Below are 20,133 nucleotides of genomic sequence, written 5' to 3'. Positions count from 1 at the left end.
AAAAGACTGCTAAATCCAAGGTCAGACAGCATATAGAAGGCTTTATAAAAGAACAGGAAAACTCAGAACACTAAATAAGAGAGTGCTTTCTTGGACTCTGCAGTTGGCCTCAATTATCGGATCTGGAATATTACTTTTTACGATTTTGGAAGCCAATACACACCTGTAGGAACAACTGAGGAAGGTAGAGTATGATTAGTCTTTTTACCTTTCAGTGTGTATCAATGTTAAGTGAACAAGAGCAAAAGGAAAACCATATATTTAGTATTTTGCAACATATATAAAATAACAACACTGGCTGGGCGTGGTGGCTCAAGCCTGTAATCCCAGCACTTTGGGAGGCCGAGGCAGGGGGATCACAAGGTCAGGAGTTTGAGACCAGCCTGGCCAACATAGTGAAACCCCGTCTCTACTCAAAATACAAAAAATTAGTCGGGCGTGGTGATGGGCACCTGTAATCCTAGCTACTCGGGAGGCTGAGGCATGATGATCGCTTGAACCTGGGAGGCAGAGGTTGTCGTGAGCTGAGATTTTGCCACTGCACACCAGCCCGGGAAACAGTGCGAGACTCCGTCTTAACATGAAAAACATGAACAGCCGCTACTATCTGGGGGCAGTTTTTTGTCTTTATACTTTGGCATGTATATTATTTCTACAAATAATTTTAAAGGCCAGGTGCGGTGGCTCATGCCTGTAATCTCAGCACTTTGGGAGGCCGAGGTGGGCGGATCACGAGGTCAGGAGATCGAGACTATCCTGGCTAACACAGTGAAACCCTGTCTCTACTAAAAAATACAAAAAATTAGCCAGGTGTTTGGTGGCGGGCACCTGCAGTCCCAGCTACTCAGGAGTCTGAGGCAGGAGAATGGCATGAACCCGGGAGGCGGAGCTTGCAGTGAGCCAAGATGGAGCCACTGAGATCCAGCCTGGGCAACAGAGCGAGACTATGTCTCAAAATAGTAATAATAATAATTTTAAAATAAGGGGGAAAAAATCACTGATAAACCAAAAACCTCAACCTTAAGAAACGTTCACATCTGTATAGCTGATACTCTGACGATGGGGATACAAAAACACCTTCACTCAGTGGTCTTGCAGATATCATTTTTTTCCCAGTATTTTTTGGAAAGAACCAATCTTTGTCTTTTTTTCTCCTTCTTCAGGGAACTTTATGAATCCAGAAAGAGCCAATGTTTGAATGATTACTGCAATCTCACATCTATTAAATCCTGATACCTGCAACCAAGAGATGAGTAGGAGATGTGGATCCTAAGAGGTGACCTGTAACATACTGCCCCTCAAACCACACCTTTGGATTTCAATAGAAAGAACAGAGAGAGGCCGGTCGCGGTGGCTCATGCCTGTAATCCCAGCACTTTGGGAGGCCGAGGCGGGCGGATCACGAGGTCAAGAGATCGAGACCATCCTGGCTAACACAGTGAAACCCCATCTCCACTAAAAAAAAATACAAAAAAAAAAAAAAAAAAAAGAACAGAGAGAATTAAACCAGCTAGGGCCACACGCGGTGGCTCACGTCTATAATCCCAGCACTTTGGGAGGCCAAGGTGGGCAGATCAGAAGGTCAGGAGTTCGAGACCAGCCTGGCCAATATGGTGAAACCCCATCTCTACTAAAAATAGAAAAATTAGCTGGGCATGGCAGTGGGCGCCTGTAGTCCCACCTACTCAGGAGGCTGAGGCAGAAGAATCGCTTGAACTAGGGAGGCGGAGGCTGCAGTGAGCCGAGATCGCGCCACTGCACTCCAGCCTCGGCGACAGAGCGAGACTGTGTCTCAAAACAAAACAAAAGAAAAAACAGCTAAACTATGGCAAAGAGGCATTAATGAATTTATTGATAGCAAACAAAGAAGTAAAGATAAGAGGTGAATTCAGCAGACTCCAGAAAGTCAACTTTTGGTTTGGGCAGGAAGGAGTGAACCAGTAAGAAACAGAGCTTGAGGTCCTCCGTGATTACAGTCCCAAGAAGAAACTTCCACAAGTCTAGAATACTCTAGAGCTCTCACTGGCATGAAACGAACTGCTAAGATTACAGTCCATAATTTGTGATCCTTGCTTTAAGAATTCTGGGATCCAGGGCAGGTGCGGTGGCTCATGCCTGTAATCCCCAGCACTTTGGGAGGCCAAGACGGGTGGATTACCTGAGGTCAGGAGTTCAGGACCAGACTGGCCAACGTGGTGAAACCCCATCTCTACTAAAAAAAAATACAAAAAATTAGCCGGGCGTGGTGGTGGGTGCCTGTAATCCCAGCTACTCGATAGGCTGAGACAGAATTGCTTGAACCTGGGAGGTGGAGGTTGCAATGAGCTTAGATCACGTCATTGCACTCCAACCTGGGTAATAAGAGCGAAACTCTGTCTCAAAAAAAAAAAAAGAATTCTGGGATCCAATCAGGCACATTGGCTCACGCCTGTAATCCAAGCACTTTGGGAGGCCAAGGTGGGAGGATCACATTAGGTCAGGAGTTTGAGACCAGCCTGGCCAACATGGCAAAACCCCATCTCTACGAAAAATACAAAATTAGCCGGGCATGGTGGCATGTGCTTGTAATCCCAGCTACTCGAGAGGCTGAGGCAGGAGAATCACCTGGGTCCAGAAGGCGGAGGTTGCAGTGAGCCGAGATCACGCCACTCCACTCCAGCCTGGGCAACACAGCGAGCCTCTGTCTCAAAAAAAAAAAGAATTCTGGGATCCATTTGTCATCCTTTCCAGAAGACTTCCTCCAGTACTAAGAAAGTCCACAAGCCCCTTGACCAGTTTCACTGACGTCAAGAATCAGATCCTGCTAGGGTAGAAAAGGTACGGAATGAGCTCAGACTGTGGCAAGGTCATGAGGGTTGTGATGAAACAAGAATGAAACAACCTCTCCCCACAACATATTCTAGAAAGCAGAGATGTCAGAATAAAGGAATCCTCCAGAGGCCTGGCGGCTGAGTGGAGGCATTTTATTTAAAAGCTTCAAACTACCCACACCTTTTGATTACCATCTGGCTTTTTCTATTTTTCTTTTGTTTTCTTTTTTTTTTTCCTGGACAGAATTGACTGGGGTCTGACTTTTTCTTAAATGTAAATTCCAATATAACTTTACAGCTGGTATTTCCAGAATTAGATCCAGAAATCAACACTAGCACTACTCTCTGAAAGTGTTTCAGAATTCAACTCTTAACTGCTGAAGAGAATCAAGTAGTAACCTGGAGCAGGCCAAATGAGTTACAGACATTATAGAGAAAGATCGATCACTTTGGCAGAGCCTCTCTGTGAGCTTTAGCTAGTTTTCCTAACGCCAGCTGGTATGCTACGTTAGCTACCCAAGGCAGGGGGACTACGGTATCACAGTGACCACAGAACTAAGCTTTTCCAACTCTCCTGGGGCACCTGCACAAGTGCTAGCATTTCCCAGACTACCTCTAATTAAGGAACAAACCTTTTTCCCTACTGGAAAATTCAAAAGTGCTTTCATCTCTGCTCCCTGCCCCCGACCAGAAGAGGTTTTATTAGAGTTCTGATGTCACACTCTCTGCTTTCCTGGGTGGCATCTGAAAAAGGACCACCTGTGCCTTCAGGGTAGATTTGTGCCAGTGAGAAAACCTCAGCTTCAGGAATTCATGACCAGCCTGGTCAACATGGTGAAACCCCGTCTCTACTAAAAATACAAAAATTAGCTGGGCATGGTGGCACACACCTGTAATCCCAGCTACTCAGGAGGCTGAGGCAAGAGAATCGCTTGAACTCGGGAGGTGGAGGGTGCAGTGAGCTGAGATGGCACCACTGCACTCCAGCCAGGGCCACAGGGCGAGACTCCGTCTCAAAATAAATAAAATTAAATAAATAAATAAATAAATAAAACAAACAAAAAAAATCTCAGTTGTTTTTTTTTTTTTTTTTTTTGAGACAGTCTTGCTCTGTTGCCCAGGCTGGAGTGCAGTGGCGCGATCTCAGGTCACTACAACCTCTGCCTCCTGGGTTCAAGCAATTCTCCTGCCTCAGCCTCCTGAGTAGCTGGGATTACAGGTGTGCACCACCATGCCCGACTAATTTTTGTATTTTTAGTACAAACAGGGTTTCACCATGTTGGCCAGGCTGGTCTCCAACTCCCCACCTCGGCCTCCCAAGGTGCTGGGATTACAGACATGGGCCACACCGCCCAGCCTCATGTTTTTTGATGGGAAAAGGAGGAGAAGATAAAGTACTGGCAAAGGCATTTTTCCTTGGGGAATGGGGGATAAAGTGATCTCTAGAGAGCTCACTTCCCAGCATAGCCTCGCCACTCACAATCTAGTGTCTTTCAGTACTTCATTAGTTCTCTTCTGCCTTCCTTTCACTGCCTTCAAAAAAAAAAAAACACACAGACAAAAAACAACAGCTCCCCTAGCCCCCAAAAACCCAGGGTGGCCAGCCCAGCTTCTGATTCATGCTGTGGCTCAAAAATGAAGTTTACACACTTGAATTAAAAAGTAAAATTGGAGGTCGTGCGTGGTGGCTCACACCTGGAATCCCCAGCACTTCGGGAGGCTGAGGTGCATGGATCACTTGAGGTCAGGAGTTCGTGACCAGCCTGGCCAACATGGTGAAGCTCTGTCTCTACTAAAAATACAAAAATTAGCCGGGCATGGTGGCTCAAGACTATAGTCCCAGCTACTCAGGAGGCTGAAGCAGGAGAATCACTTGAACCCAGGAGATGGAGGTTGCAGTGAGCCGAGATGGCGCCACTACACTCCAGCCTGGGTGACAGAGCAAGACTCCATCTCCAAAAAAAAAACAAAAAACAAAAACAAAAAAACAAAAAAAAAAGAGCCGGGCATGGTGGTGTGCACCTGTAATCCCAGCTACTTGGGAGGCTGAGGCACGAGAGTCGCTTGAACCCAGGAGGCAGAGGTTGCAGTAAGCCAAGATCATGCCACTGCACTCCAGCCTGGGCAACAGAGCGAGACTCCGTCTCAAAAAAAAAAAAAAAAAAAAATGTCATTGCCAATATCTGATTCTTCTCATCCATGAGCCAAAGGCTTACCTAAAAAGACTTTTTTTTTTTTTTTTTTTTTTTTTGAGACAGGGTCTCACTCTGTCACTCAGGCTGGAGTACAGTGGCACAAACACGGCTCACTGTAGTCTCAACCTCCCGGGCTCAAGCAATCCTCCTGCTTCAGCCTCCTGTGTAGCTGGGACCAGGGGCATGCCACCACCTGGTTAATTTTTAAAAATTTTTTTGTAGAGATGGGGTCTCACTTTGTTGCCCAGGCTGCTGCTGAACTCCTGCTGAAGCAATCTTCTGGCCTCAAGTGGCCTCCCAAAGTGCTGAGATTACAGGTATGAGCCTCGGTGCCAGCCAAAAGACTCCTTTTGATAATCAAGGGGAAAGTTTTATCCTACACTGCTCCCTATTCCGTTACTCCTGGGTTCCAAGAAATGTAGCTTAAACCTAAGGGAGACACCACAATGCTGCTCTGGGAAAAATAAGCAGCACCAAAGACTTCAAAAATTACAAGTTTATCAAATCAGACTCTGCAAAATCAGTCATCTTTATGGTCTGTTACAATGAAACAATCCATTCAACAGGTAATTTTGTTAGCCCAAATAACTAAGAATCCCCCAACTAGTACATTTCACTATATGACTGACCTGAATAATGTTTAGCCATTGCTCAAAGGCCTTTTTCTTCTCCATCTTTAACTCAATAGGGGACCGTAAAGTCACTTGCAATTGTGACCTCACAACTCTAGGCTAGAGGAAACAGCAAGGAAGAGAGATGGGTATTTACTCTAGACTTACTCTCCTGAAAATCTAGAAATATATCTGCCACAAACCATCTTCATGCTGCTGAACACATGTGGCTCAAGGCATTTGGAAACCTGCTTCTAAACTATACCCTTAGAACCTGTCACAACAGGTCCTCTTCCCATCCTGTTTCCTGTCCCCACCCTGATTCCCCCAAAGGTACTATTTATACCACTGCTCTCTTTGGCAAGGATACTCTGTCCGGGATCTACTTATTATTACTTAACTCATCTCTGATCCAGAGTTTTCTCTTGAATTCTTTATTATTCAGGTACCAGGGAAGTATTCTCCCTGCATATTCTAACTTTTCAATTTGAGTGTGACCTTCCTAAGACCACAGCCTGTCTCCTAATCATCCTTCCATGTTACAGAGTCAGGGGCAAGATTATTCAGACAATAAATGTTTAATAACTTTTACTGGCTCACATTCCTGAAGGATAGCACATACTTTAATTCCAGGCTCCGAAAATTTGTGGTACATGGATAATACAAGTGTTAACAACTGTGTGTGTATGTGTGTGCGTACAGGTAACTTTACTAGGGGAGTGAGAGGAAAGAGGAGATAAAAATGCCTGGTACTTTTTTTTTTTCTTCAGTTTTTTGAGACAAGGTCTCACTTAGGTGGTCCAGGCTGGAGTGTGGTGGCTTAATCTTGGCTCACCGTAGCCTTGACTTCCTGGGTTCAGGTGATCCTCCAACTTCAGCCTCCCGAGTAGCTGGGACTGCAGGCATGAGCTACCATGCCTGGCTAATATTTTGTATTTTTAGTAGTGACAGGGTTTCATCATGTTGCCCAGGTTGGACTTTTTTTTTTTTTTAAGCCTGGGCACTACTTCTGCACTGTATTGAAAAGTATTATTTGGCCTCTGTGTTTTTGCTTTTTTATTTTACTGTAAGTTCTGGGATACATGTGCAGAACGTGCAGGTTTGTTACATAGGTATACATGTGCCATGGTAGTTTGCTGCACCTATCAACCTGTCATCTAGGTTTTAAGCCCCAGATATGCATTAGTATTTGTCCTAATGCTCTCCCTCCCCTTACCCTCCACCCACCGACAGGTCCTGGTATATGATGTTCCCCTATGTCCATGTGTTCTCACTGTTCAGCTCCCACTTATGAGTGAGAACATGCGGTGTTTGGTTTTCTGTTCCTGTGTTAGTTTGCTGAGAATGATGGTTTCCTGCTTCGTTCGTGTCCCTGCAAAGGACATGAACTCATTCTTTTTTATGGCTGCAGCCTTCTGTGTTTTAATGTTTTAATTCCTATTAAGTAAAAATGAGTGTTCCCCCCACCCCCGCTTTTTTTTTTTTTTTGAGACAGGGCCTCCTTCTGTCACCCAGACTGGAATATGGTGGTGTGATCTTGGTTCACTGAAACCTCCACCTCCTGGGCTCAGGCAATCCTTGCACCTCAGCTTCCTGAGTAGCTGGGACTACAGGCGCATGTCATCATGCCTAGCTAATTTTGTGTGTGTGTGTGTGTATATATATATATATATATATATATATTTTTTTTTTTTTTTTTTTTTGGTAGAAGTGGGGTTTTGCCATGTTGCCCAGCCTGGTCTTGAACTCCGAACTCAAGTGATCCACCCACCTCAGCCTCCCAAAGTGCTGGGATTAGAGGTGTGAACCACCTCACCAAGCCAATTTTTCATTACGTTATATAATAGACTTGAGGTTTCAAAGCTCTATCAGGACTGGATCACTGTAACTTGAGCTGAACTACCTTAGAAAGGTAGAGTGACCACTGCATTTAATCACATTCATAATTCTAAGCAGAGTTGTCAGACTGAGTAGAATTTTGCTCATAAGTACCTGGGTCTATGCTCAGCAAGGCAATGAAAACATCAAGAGACCAGAAGAATTCTGCCAAACACTTAAGGTAAAACTAGTACCAATTCTTCTCAAACTCTTCCCAAAAATCAAAGATGACGAATACTTCCAGATACACTTCCAAACTCATTTTACGACGTCGGCATTACCCTGATACCAAAGCAAGACAAGGACACTACAAGAAAATTACAGGTCAATATCCCTGATGAACAAATATGCAAAAATCCTCAACAAAATACTAACAAACCAAATTCAACAGCCCATTAAAAGAAGCATTCACCATGATCAAGTGAGATTTATCCCAGGAATACAAGGGTGGTTCAACATAAACAAATCTATAAATGTGATAAACCATACAAGCAAAGTGAAGGGCAAAAACCATATGATCATCACAACAGATGCAAAAAAGCATCTGACAGGCCGGGCGCGCTGGCTCAAGCCTGTAATCCTAGCACTTTGGGAGGCTGAGGCGGGCGGATCATGAGATCAGGAGATCGTGACCATCCTGGCTAACACGGTGAAACCCAGTCTCTACTAAAAATACAAAAAATCAGCCGGGTGTGGTGGCGGGTGCCTGTAGTCCCAGCTACTCTGGAAGCTGAGGCAGGAGAATGGCGTGAACCCCGGAGGCGGAGCTTGCAGTGAGTCAAGATTGCGCCACTGCTCTCCGGCCTGGGCGACAGAGCGAGACTCCGTCTCAAAATAAATAAATAAATAAATAAAGCATCTGACAAAATTCAGCATACTTTCATGAGAAAAACTCAACAAATTGGGTATAAAAGGAATGTACCTCAATACATAAAGGCCATATACGACAAGACTTCAGCTAACATCATACTCAACGGTGGACAGCTGAATGCTTTTCCTCTAAGATCAGGAAAAAGACAAGGACTACTCTAGCCACTTTTTTTTTTTGAGATGAAGTCTCGCTCTGTCGCCCAGGCTGGAGTGCAATGATGCGATCTCAGCTCACTGCAACCTCTGCCTCCCGGGGTTCAAGTGATTCTCCTTCATCAGCCTCCTGAGTAGCTGGGACTATAGGTGCACGCCACCATGTCCGGCTAATTTTTATATTTTTAGTAGAGACGGGGTTTCACCATACTGGCCAGGATGGTCTCGATCTCCTGACCTCATGATCTATCCGCCTCAGCCCACTCCAGCCACTTTTATTCAACATAGTACTGTAAGTCCCAGACAGAGCAATTAGGCAAGAAAAATAAATAAAAAGACATCTAAATCGGAAAGGAAGTAAAATTTTCTGTTTGCAGATGGCATGATCTTACATATAGAAAACGCTAAAGACTCCAAAAAACTACTAGAACTAATGAACAAATTCAGTTTAGTAGCATAAGGAAATCAATGTATAAAAATCAGCAGTGTTTCTATGTACTAAGAACAAACTATCCAAAAAAGAAATAAATAAAACAATCTCACAATAACTACCAAAAAAAAAAAAAAAAAAGGCTTGGGAATAAATTTATTCAAAGAGGTGAAAGACCCATACACTAATAAGTATAAAATATTGAAGAGGATGGGTGCAGTGGCTCATGACAGTAATTCCAGCACTTTGGGAGACTGATGTGGGCAGATCACCTGAGGTCAGTAGTTCGAGACCAGCCTAGCTAACATAGAGAAACCCCATCTCTACTAAATATACACAAATTAGGTGGTCGTGGTGGCAGGCACCTGTAATACCAGCTACTCGGAAGGCTGCAGCAGGAGAATCGCCTGAACTTGGGAGGCGGAGGTTGCAGTGAGCCGAGATCGCACCATTGGACTCCAACCTGGATGACAGGAGTGAAACTCCGTCTCAAAAAAAAAACCCAAAGAAACAAAAACAGAGTTCAGAGACAATCTACAGGGAGAGAGAAAATATTTGCAAACCATACATCCAATAAGGGGTTAATATCCAAAATACATAAAGAAATGACTCAACAGCAACAAAACAACCCAATTAAGAAATGGGAATAGAACTCAAAAGACACTGCTCCAAAGACATACAAATGGCCAATAGGTACGTGAAAAAATGCTCAACATTGGTAATTGTCAGAGAAATGCAAGTTAAAACCACAATGAAATTAGCTGGGCATGGTGGCTCACACCTGTAGTCCCAGCTACTCGGGAGACTGAGGTGGGGGGATCACCTGAGTCCACGAAGTCGACGCTGCAGTGAGCCATGATCACGCCACTATACTCCAGCCTGGGTGATGGAAGTGAAATCTTGTCTCAAAAAACAAAAAACCAAAAACAAACAAAAATACCCCACATCAACTCACACCTGTCAGAATGGCTATTAAAATATATATATATATATAAATTGTTGGAGAGGATGTGGAGAAAAGGAACCTTTGTACACTGTTGATGAGAATGTAAATTAGCACGGCTATTAGGAAAAACAGTATGGAGGTTTCTCACAAAACTGGAAACAGAACTACCATATGATCCAGCAATCCCACTACTGGGCATATATACAAGGAAATGAAATCAGCATGTTGAAAAGATACCTGCACTCCCATGTTAACTGCAGCATTATTCACAACAGCCAAGATATGGAATCAGCCTAAGTGTCAGTCTATCAATGGATGAACAGATGAAAGAAAATGTATATAAACACAATGAAAGACTATTCAGTCTTAGAAAGAAATCCTGCCATTTTAAGTAACATGAATGAACCTGCAGGACATTATGTTAAGTGAAATAAGTCTGACACAGAAAGACAAATACTGCATAACTTCACTAATATGTGGAATCTAAAAAAGTCAAACTCAGAAGCAGAGAGATAATGGGCTGGAGAGGGGTGACTGGGGAGAAGGAAACAAAATTTTAGCTAAGCAAGAGAAACAAGTTCAAGAGATCTACTGCACAACATGGTGACTATAGTTAATAACAATGTTTTGTTTACAGGCATGCCCCATTTCAGTCAACACTAGACTGCACATACAATGGCAGTCCCATAAGATCAAAATATCGAGGGGCCAGGCATGCTGGCTCACACTTGTAATTCCAGCACTTGGGAGCCTGAGATGGTAGGATCACTTGAGACCAGGAATTTGAGACCAGCCAGGACAACACAGAGACCCCATCTCTACAAAAAATAAATAATTAGCTGGGTGTGTTGGCACATGCCTGTGGTCCCAGCTGCTCGGGAGGCTAAGGCAGGAGGATCACTTAGGCTCAGGAGCTCGAGGTTGCACTGAGTTATGAATGCACCACTGCACTCCAGCCTGGGTGACACAGTGAGACCCTGTCTTAAACAAATAAATAAATAAAATAAAATCTAATTTAGGGAAATAATCAAAGATGTGAAAAAAGATTTACAGGAAATTCTCTTCACTGCAGTGCTGTTCATAATTATTTAAAAACTGGAAATAATCTAAATGGATTATGGAATCTAAATAACTCCCAAAGCAGGAAAATGGTTACATAAATTTTGTGGTATTCATCTAATAACATTAGCATGAGCCTCCTAATATGTTAATATTGTTAAAGAATATCTAAAGATAAACAAAAATGCTTATAATATGAATGCTGGGTATGCAAATATGGTATAACAAGAATTTTTAAAAATTATATGCACACAAAAATTATGAAGTCACTTGTATTTGATCATCAAATGCATTACAGCATTTGTGGGGATAAATTCTCATTCTTGCTGGGCACAGTGACATATACCTGTAATCCCAGCTACTTGGGAGGCTGCAGTGGGAAGATCACTTGAGCCCAGGAGTTTGTGTCCACTCTGTGCAACTATCAAAACCCTGTCTCTTTAAAAAACGAACAAACTCGGCCGGGCGCGGTGGCTCACGGCTGTAATCCCAGCACTTTGGGAGGCCGAGGCAGGCAGATCACGAGGTCAGGAGATCGAGACCATCCTGGCTAACACGGTGAAACCCTGTTTCTACTAAAAAATACAAAAAATTAGCTGGGTGAGGCGGCGGGTGCCTGTAGCCCCAGCTACTTGGGAGGCTGAGGCAGAAGAATGGTGTCAACCCAGGAGGCAGAGCTTGCAGTGAGCCAAGATCGTGCCACTGCACTCCAGCGTGGGTGACAGAGCGAGACCCTGTCTCAAAAAAAAAAAAAAAAAAAAACTCATTCCTAGACTGTCTAGTTTAGGATAACATACAAATTAGTTTCTCCTAATTTGGATTACAGAAACATAAAATTGACAGAGCCAGGAAGTAACCCAGGAAAAAGATGTGGTGGCAAGGACAAGTCATTCTTGGAGAAGTTTTCAAAAGGGGAATATCCACGGGTAAATGTCAACTGAAGCTCAGATCACCTCAAGAAACCTGAGATTAACGAAAAGGCACTACATAGAAGTGGGTAAGAGAAGACTGGAAGCACACTGACTAAATTTGAATCCCAGCTCTTTGCATTTACCAGCTGTGTGACCTTGGGAACATAGTTTACCACCATTTATAAAATGTACCCTACCTTCATGAGATTTTTTTTTTTAGATGAAGTCTCGCTCTGTCGCCCAGGCTGGAGTGCAGTGGCGAGATCTTGGCTCACCGCAACCTCCGCTTCCCAGGTTCAAGTGATTCTCCTGCTTCAGCCTCCCTAGCTGGGATTACAGGCACGCACCAGTGCATCCAGCTAATTTTTTGTATCTTTAGTAGAGACAGGGTTTCACCATGTTGGCCAGGCTGGTCTTGAACTCCTGGCCTCAAATGATCCACCTGCCTCGGCCTCCCAAACTGCTAGGATTATAGGCATGAGCCACTGTGCCCAGACTTTTTTGAGGCTGAGTCTCACTCTCTTGCCCTGGCTGTAGTGCAGTGGCACAATCTCGGCTCACTGCAACCTCTTCCTCCTGGGTTCAAGCGATTCTCCTGCCTCAGGCTCCCAAGTAGCTGGGGTTACAGGCTCCTGCCACCACGCCTGGTTAATTTTTTGTATTTTTAGTAGAGATGGGGTTTCACCATGTTGGCCAGGCTGGTCTCGAACTCTTAACCTCAGGTGATCCACCCGCCTTGGCCTCCCAAAGTGTGGGATTACAGGTGTGAGCCACCGCACCTGGCCGAGATTATTCTGAAGATTAAATTTGGGTTTAACATATTCCAGTGCTTAGGTGCCTGATACACAGTAAACATTATTTACATGTTGGCTCTTGTGGGGCACAGTGGCTCACATCTGTAATCCCAGCTACTCAGGAGGCTGAGGTAGGAAGACTGCTTGAGGCCAGGAATTTAAGACCAGCGTGGGCAACGCAGTAAAATTCCAACTCTTTAAAAACTTTTAAAAAATTAGCCAAGTGTGGTGGCATAAACTTATAGTCCCAACTACTTAGGAGGCTGAGAGGACAGAATTGCTGGAGCACAGGAGCCTGAGCTTGCAGTGTGCCATAATGGCACCTGTGAATATCCACTGTACTCCAGCCTGGGCAACAACAGAGTAAGATCTCCTCTCTTAAAAAAAAAAAAAAAAAAAAAAAAAGGCAATACTCATTACTATTACTTTCCACTGGGCGCAGTGGCTCACGCCTGTAATCCCAGCACTCTGGGAGGCTGAGGCGGGCGGATCAGGAGATCGAGACCATCCTGGCTAACACGATGAAACCCCATCTCTACTAAAAATACAAAAAATTAGCCGGGCGTGGTGGTGGGCGCCTGTAGTCCCAGCTACGTGGGAGACTGAGGCAGGAGAATGGCGTGAACCCAGGAGGTGGAGGTTGCAGTGAGCTGAGATCACGCCACTGCACTCCAGCCTGGGCGACAGAGCAAGACTCCGTCTAAAATAATAATAATAATAATTATTATTATTATTACTTTCCTATGAAACACAGGTCACAAGAGAACCAAACCACCACTTCACATTTTATACTTCTTTATACCTTTTTTTTTTGGAGACTGAATCTTGCTCTGTCACCCAGCTGGAATGCAGTGGGACAATCTCGGCTCACTACAGCCTCCGCCTCCTGGGTTCAAGCAATTCTTGAGACTCAGCCTCCTGAGTAGCTGGGCCTACAGTTGTGCACCACCATGACCGGACAATTTTTATATTTTTAGTAGAGATGGGGTTTCACCATTTTGGCCAGGCTGGTCTTGAACTCCTGACCTCAAATGATCCGCCCACTTTGGCCTCCCAAAGTTCTGGGATTACAGGCATGAGCCACTGTGCTTGGCCTCTTTATACTTTGAAACATATTTACATACATTATTTGATTTAAACAAATTTTTGGCAGGCACAGTGACTCACGCCTGTAATCCCAGCACTTTGGGAGGCTGAGGCAGGCGAATCACGAGGTCAGGAGTTTGAGACCAGCCTGGCCAACATGGTGAAACTCCATCTCTACTAAAAATACAAAAAATTAGCTGGGCATGGTGGCGGGGACCTGTAATCAAAGCTACTCAGGAGGCTGAGGCAGGAGAATTGCTTGAACCCAGGAGATGGAGGTTGCAGTGAGCTGCTCTGTCACCCAGGCTTCAATATCCAATGGCGTGAAACACGGCTCATTGAAGCCTCAACCTCCCGGGCTCAAGTGATCCTCCCACCTCAGCCTTCTGAGTAGGTGGGACTACAGGTGTGAGCCACCATGCCCAGCTATTTTTTTTTTTTTTTCCTTTATGTAGAGATGGGGTCTCACTATGTTTCCCAGGCTGGTCTTAAACTCCTGGACTCAAATGATTGTCCCACCTCAGTCTCCCAAAGTGCTGGGTTTATAGGTATGAGCCACTGTGCCCAGCCTTAATTTGAAATTTAAAACAATCTTAATCTAGATGGAACAAGTATTATTCTCTTTCTACAGATAAGGAAACCCAGGCTCAGAAAGATTAAGTAACTTGTTCTGTGATATAAAGCTGGGTCAGTGGATCTGGTATTGAATCTCTGTCTTAGTTCCTAGACATGTGATCATTCCATTAAATATTTTCCAATCTGCAGGCTGTGACCAGCCTTTTAAAAGTGTTGAATTTAAAATGCCACAAAATAATAGTAAGCATACTTATTTTTTCATGACTGTTATCTATATTCTATGTGTGTGTTTACTGAGATGCAATCTTTATTGTGGGCATAGATAAAATGTCTGAAAAACATTGAACGGTTCCATAGCTGCCTCTCTAGTCAATGTTTAACAAGCACATATTATATCCCTCTGATTACACTATTATATACAACAAAAACACACAATTCTAAGCTGTGGTTTTGATGATGATGATGATGAGGATGATATTATTTTTGAGACAGAGTTTCGCTCTTGTTGCCCAGGCTGGAGTGCAATGGCACGATTTCAGCTCACTGCAACCTCCGCCTCCCAGGTTCAAGCAATTCTCCTGCCTCAGCCTCCCAAGTAGCTGAGATTACAGGCATGTGCCACCATGTCCGGCTTTTTTTTTTTTTTTTTTTTTTTTTTTTTGAGACAAAGTTTCACTCTTGTAGCCTAAGCTGGAGTACAATGACGCAATCTCGCAATCTCAGCTTACTGCAACTCCATCTCCCAGGTTCAAACGATTCTCCTGCCTCAGCCTCCCGAGTAGCTGGGACTACAGGTGCCTGCCACCATGCCCTGCTAATTTTTTTGTATTTTTAGTAGAGACGGGGTTTCACCATGTTAGCCAGGATGGTCTCGATCTCCTCTCTGCCTGCCTTGGCCTCCCAAAGTGCTGGGATTACAGGTATGAGGCACCACACCCAGCTAATTTTTGTATTTTTAGTAGAGACGGGGTTTCACCTTGTTGGCCAGGATGGTCTCGATCTCCTCACCTCGTGATCTATCCACCTCGGCCTCCCAAAGTGCTGGGATTACAGGTGTGAGCCACCACACCCGGCCATAGGTTTTTTTTTTTTTTTAAGTGTGCATGTAATTACTGACTTCCTAATGAATTGGAGGAATCACCTCTCCTAGGCCAACACTTTGCAATGTAACTCATTCTTATGCTTTGGCTAGCCTAACACTTTGAAATCAATTCATAGTGAAAATCCTTTCAAAGTGAAGGATAAGACAGCAACTATAAGCAAGGTAAATCCGCTGGGAAAATGACTATACATAGGCAAAGGAAAGCTTGAAGTGGTCAGACTTTTATTCCCCCAGGGGAGAGCTGTATTATTCACACAGAGTAAACTGTATCAAAACACAATACAACTAATGATGGAATAGTTACCTCTCATTCTCAAGCAATCCTAGCACAGAAAACCCTTCCCCTTGTATCCTCATTCTCTCCCTGAATGTAAGAAGTAAACCCTGACTTTAAGCCTACTCTCAACTCATACCTTTCCTAAGTCAGTTTTCATTTGGACACTTGTGCTGTGACATCTTTTGGAAGCTGGGCATCATACAGCCCGCCCAGGTCTCTAGCAGGAAGCATCTCCCTGCTCCCTGTATTATTTTGAATTTTCTGGGGAAAAGGATTTCACATGTGTACTTGGCCATGTACCCACTATGTATCCATTTGGTCTGACAACTTCTTAGAACTAGTTCTCTGTGCACAACACCTTGCCATACATTGCTAGTGAAGAGTTTCAGAAAGGACAGTAAATTCAGGGCAGGGAGAATGAAGTTTTACTTATAGCTAACACACTGCCCTTCACTGTATTTTTTTTTGAGACAGAGTCTCACTCTGTCGCCCAGCCTGGAGTGCAGTGGCGCGATCTCGAGTGCAGTGGTGTGATCTCCGCTCACGGCAACCTCCACCTCCTGGGTTCACGCCATTCTCCTGCCTCATCCTCCTGAGTAGTTGAGACTACAGGCGCCCGCAACCACGCCTAGCTAATTTTTTTGTATTTTTAGTAGAGATGGGGTTTCATCATGTTAGCCAGGATGGTCTGATCTCCTGACCTCGTGATCCACCCTCCTCGGCCTCCCAAAGTGCTGGGATTACAGGCCTGAGCCACCATGCCCAGCCCCCACTGTATCTTCTATTCTTCTGTTATCTAGGGCTAGTTTGTCAATCTTGCCAAGGCAGATTATAAGGTAATACAGAAAGACAAGTTTGATACATTAATGCATTCTATTCCCTTTAGGCCCTTCCTTCTCCTCCCCCAGCCTGAGTATGGACCATGAGGAATCCTGATATGTAATAACCTTTGTCAAAGGCTTCTATATAGCCTTAGTGAAAATCAAAGCACTTACATTGCTTGTCACTGAGACTCACTATAACTTGAAGATTTATGGTTCACGCTCCACATGTCCAAGGAATTAGCAGGTTTCTGAAGCTAAAGGGTCTCTGAAAGCTCAAGAGGCTGCTAAGCCTTAAAGGGGCCCAAGAATTGAAAGCTTAAAGGAAGAGGTGGAGCACCCCCTTCCACACCTGGCAGACCACAACTAGCTAATGAAATTTGCAATGCTGGGTCAATCTACAGGAAGAAAAAACAGATATACAGTCCCTGTTAGAATAATACTTTCACAGCTAGAGTAAACACACAGATAAAGATTCTGAAATTCACTTTAGGAAGCTTCCTCATTTCAGGAACTGTCTGCAAAACAAATAAAAAACTAATAAAGTAGTCTTTTTTTTTTTTTTTTTGAGACGGAGTTTCGCTCTTGTTGCAGGCTGGAGTGCAATGGCACGATCTTGGCTCACCGCAACCTCCACCTCCTGGGTTCAAGCAATTCTCCTGCCTCAGCCTCCCGAGTGGCTAGGATTACAGGAATGTGCCACCACACCCAGCTAATTTTGAATTTTTAGTAGAGACAGGGTTTCTCCATGTTGGTCAGGCTAGTTTTGAACTCCCAACCTCAGGTGATCCGCCCGCCTCGGCCTCCCAAAGTGCTGGGATTACAGGCGTGAGCCACCGCACCCAGCCTAAAGCAGTCCTTTAAACCTCTAAAGTGTTGAAAGTACCACAACTCACTCAATGATCAGCAGAATTATTTGGCTCCCTTCTGTGGACCTGAGAAATTCAAAAGTCATTCAGAATTGCTTTTTTGTTTGTTTTTGAGACAAGGTCTCACCCTGTCATCCAGGCTGGAGTATGGTGGTGCAATCATAGCTCACTGCAACCTCGAACTTCTAGGCTTAACGGATCTTCTTGCCTCAGCTTCCTGAGTAGCTGGGATTATAGGTGCACACCATTGCACGTGGCTAATTTTTTTGTTTTTTATAAAGACAGGTTTTTGCCATGTTGCCCAGGCTGGTCTGGAACTCATGAGCTCAGGCAATCTGCCTGCCTCGGCCTCCCAAAGTGCTGGGATTACAGGCATGAGCCACCGCGTCCGGCCTCAGTATTGTTATTTATCAAAGTGTGTGACTGCTTCTAACCTGTCAAATATGCATCTTATACTACATATTAAGTCCCACCAAACAAGTCATTTAAGTCAACATTATTTTAGCATTGAGTTAATCGGGGAGGAAAAACCCAATAAATATACATGTAACTCTAAAGATGACCAAATAATTGTAATTTGCCCTCCCTTTTAAAATTAATTTACTTTTGTTTTTTGAGTCAGAGTCTCACTCTGTCATCCAGGCTGGAGCGCAGTGATGCAATATTGGCTTACTACAACCACTGCCTCCCAGGTTCAAACAATTCTCCTGCCTCAGCCTCCCAAGTAGCTGGGATTACAGATGCCCGCCACCACACCCGCCTAATTTTTGTATTTTTAGTTTAGTAGAGATGGGGTTTCACCATGTTAGCCAGGCTGGTCTTGAACTCCTGACTTCAGGTGATCTGCCTGCCTGCCTCGGCCTCCCAAAGTGCTGGGATTACAGATGTAAGCCACAGCGCCCGGCCTTGCCTTTCTTTTATCTCAAATATACCTCAAAAAAAAAAAACAAAAAACAAAACAAAACTAACACCCCCCCACGACAAGTAATCTTATGGATAGTGGTAGAAAACAAAAGTTCAAAATTCTTCTATTACTGGTACACATCTTCTTCATTCTGTGTCCTTTTTTTTTTTGAGATGGAGTTACGCAGGCTGGAGTGTGCAGTGGCGGAATCTCAGCTCACTGCAACCTCTACCTCCTGGGTTCAAGCAACTCTCTGTCTCAGCCTCATGAGTAGCTGGGATTACAGGCGCCCACCACCACGCACAGCTAATTTTTTGTATTCTTAGTACACACGGGGTTTCACCATCTTAGCCAGGCTGGTCTTGAACTCCTGAACGATCCACCTGCCTCGGCCCCCCAAATTCCTGGGGTTACAGGCGTGAGCCACTGTGCCTGGCCCACTGTCCTCTTTAATTTCTTCTCTCTTTGGGACCTCCCTTACCAACTCAGTGTCCTTATCAACTTTTACCCAGTTCTATTAAGTCACTTCAATTGAATTAGAAATGGAAGCTACCCAAACAGAATGAGAAGAGTACTGAATGCAGTGATCACTCCCACCCAATTGCAATGAGCCCCAACAGGGCCTACTCTTGGTTTCTAAATACTGCATTTTCCATTGAAAGGAACCAAGGCTCCTTGGAGAATTGACTGAGGCAGAGAAAGTACTAGATGAGTCTAATATATCTTATTGTGCAGGAAAGGAAGTGCTCAAAGAATAACAGTGAAATATCAAAGGACAAAGAAGCCACAAGATGCTTAGTTGGTGAGGGAAACCCCAGAGAGAGAAGTTTACACAGTAGAAATTAGAGAAGACATTGAGTGGGTACACTGGGTAAAGCAGGCATGTTACCAGAATACAACAGTTGTGAATTTTTCTTTTCTACCATTGCCTGCAAGGTGTTAGTTTGGGGAGTATTTATCTGTCAACCTATTGAAATAAAAGAATGGCAGATTATTTGGGCATTTTTATGATTAAACATATATTTATATAATTTTTTTTCTTGATTTACTGGCCAAATCGGGAATAATCTGAGCATCAAAATAAATAATAAAAGATGATATTTCATTGAATAAAACAAGAAATAATTAGTTCATACTAATGTAAACAAATACATTGAAAGGCTGAAAAGGAATGCAATATTTGTATAGTTTCTAAGCCCTGTCTCCTAAAAATACTAATTACAAAGGGAAAATGAGTAACTTTACTTAGGAAAAGCCTAGCAAACACCACCTTAATCAAGTGATCAAACATTATCAGTAATGATACAAATCAAAATTCTGTACCTTTTGAAATCATGCAGTGAAGAACACAGCATCACTCCTGTGATACTCCTGTTGAAGATATGTTACCTAAATTAAACACAAGGAACCACCAGACAAGTCCAAATTGAGGGACTTTCTACAAAATAATTTAATAGCATCAAGGTTATGAACATCAAAGAAGGCCTGAAGAAACTGTTCCAGACTGGAGGAGACTAAGACAACATGAAAAATAAATGCAATGTGTGATTCTGACCTGGATCCTTTTTGCTATAAAGCATATAACTGGTATAATAACAAGCAACATTTGAAGAGGATCTGATAATTATATGGAAGTAATGTGTCAATGTTACTTTCCTGATTTTGACAGTTGTATTGTGGTAAAGTTGGAGAATGCCCCTTGTTTATAGGAAATACTAAAGTATTCAAGGATGATGGAGCATCAGGTCAGCAACACTGTCAAATGATTGAAAGAAAAAAAATTATTTCTAGCATACTTACAACTGTTCTATATATTTCAAATTGTTTCAATTTTTTTTTTT

At 43.6% G+C, this 20,133-nt stretch overlaps 1 protein-coding gene across 12 annotated transcripts in view; it reads right to left on the bottom strand.

Annotated features, from left to right (window-relative positions):
* Nucleotides 1-20,133, bottom strand: part of FAM222B (family with sequence similarity 222 member B) — a 101,087-nt gene that overhangs the window by 15,276 nt on the left and 65,678 nt on the right. For 2 of the 12 annotated variants that reach the window (XM_063599163.1, XM_055101884.2), the window contains exon 2: nt 19,616-19,681. The exons of 7 other annotated variants lie outside the window; for them this stretch is intronic. The gene's annotated coding sequence lies outside the window, so the exon portion shown is untranslated. Of the gene's footprint in view, nt 1-5,634; nt 8,335-19,615; nt 19,682-20,133 lie in introns of those variants that run through there. 3 more of the 12 variants (XM_014342111.4, XM_063599162.1, XM_055101885.2) reach the window with 2 other exon arrangements.

This window comes from Pan paniscus, chromosome 19 (assembly GCF_029289425.2).
Source record: "Pan paniscus chromosome 19, NHGRI_mPanPan1-v2.0_pri, whole genome shotgun sequence".
Classification (NCBI taxonomy): Eukaryota; Metazoa; Chordata; class Mammalia; order Primates; family Hominidae; genus Pan; species Pan paniscus.
The sequence above is the reverse complement of the archived record's forward strand: the minus strand, read 5'-3'. Positions and strand labels throughout refer to the sequence as shown.